This window comes from Sitodiplosis mosellana, unplaced genomic scaffold (assembly GCF_009176505.1).
Source record: "Sitodiplosis mosellana isolate CC-2019 unplaced genomic scaffold, AAFC_SMos_1.0 Smas_scaffold_766, whole genome shotgun sequence".
Taxonomy (NCBI): domain Eukaryota; kingdom Metazoa; phylum Arthropoda; class Insecta; order Diptera; family Cecidomyiidae; genus Sitodiplosis; species Sitodiplosis mosellana.
Window position 1 is genome coordinate 1 of NW_022596008.1, and position 1380 is coordinate 1380.

The 1380-nt window shown below is 33.5% G+C and overlaps 1 long non-coding RNA gene across 1 annotated transcript; it reads right to left on the bottom strand.

Moving 5' to 3' along the window:
* Positions 1–3: 3 nt before the first annotated feature.
* Positions 4–1073, bottom strand: LOC129570945 (uncharacterized). The gene is made up of 4 exons (XR_008688190.1): positions 965–1073; positions 615–887; positions 280–456; positions 4–60 (listed from the first exon to the last, which is right to left on the bottom strand). It is a non-coding gene; the product is annotated as an uncharacterized LOC129570945 (long non-coding RNA).
* Positions 1074–1380: the final 307 nt, after the last annotated feature.

Genomic DNA, 1380 nt, shown 5'->3' on the forward strand with positions numbered 1-1380 from the left:
TTTGTGACCAACATCTCTCGATTCAAAGCCAAAAACTGAATTTTGTAAACCGTAAAATTCCTGTTTTTAAAAAAATTGACATATGAATCGGTAAGAAAAATCTTGACCTGCCAAATTGAATGAAAATAAATGTGAAACATAGAGTTTTTTTTATATGGACTTTACAACAATCTATGTTTCACATTTATTTTCACTCAATTTGGCAGGTCAAGATTATTCTTACCGATTCATATTTGAATATGATCAATGAAAAAAAAAACAAATAGAGAATTAGCCAACCTTAGAAACAATTCAACAATTTTGTGACCAACCTCTCGATTCAAAGCCAAAAACTGAATTTTGTATTTCTTCAGCGTCTTGCGCACCGATAAAGTTGGGTGGAAAATCTTCAAAGTCGATTGAACAATAATATCCAAGTCGAAATGAATTCCACCGAATTTGTAGATAGACAGAAGCCTAAGAAAGTCGGATAAACGACCCATGAAATGTTCTGTTGTGAGCAATTTATCTTTTTTCACCCATTCTTCGGCTGGTATATCAACGACAAAGAACGTGTGAAGGCTTTATAATATTTGTGATTTTTGCAATAATATGGAGCCGCCATGATTATTTACCAATCAATAGTACTGCAGTACAGTGTATTCGAGTCCGTATATTCTCCACTACTGCTTGAAAGCACAATGGTATAAAAATCTGCAAGAATTTACGTTTCGTTCTTTATACCAATCGACGTTGCGATAATGAATGTTTGAGTTCGTCGTCAATGCTTTCAATACTGGTGAATTGGCCTGTCCATTTGAAGACAAGCCCACAGGTGAAGAGAACAATACAAAAACATCACGGTTCGGATTCCACGTCACAGCCGATTCGATGGCACATGCACATGTCTACACAAAAGAAACAATTAAAATGGAATTAATACGGAGGCTAGTTGAACTATTCGAACGAACAAACAGTCGATTACCTCGAAGTAAATGATACGATCAAATTTTTACACGATGTGTCCTGGAAAAATACCGTTCTATCAAGATTCGATGGTGATGCCGTTATATCGTCAAGAAGCTTCAATTTCGATAAAAATTCGAACGATAAATAAAGTTGAAAGTTATTTCGTATTTTTTTCATAATCACAATTAATGAAGTTAAGTAGAGTTGAGCCGAAAAGTTTTCCGTTTTCATATTTAAGAATTCAAATCGAAGTAGTGAAAAAATATACATTTTTCATTTAATAAAATCTTGTCTATAATTACTCGACAACGGGTCCCGAATATATTTTTAGCCCTAACCAACGTGCATTGAAATTATTTTGAATAAACAAAACTAATTTTTTTCCAAAACTTAACGAGGACATTTATTGATTGCTGATAAAATCGAGGACAT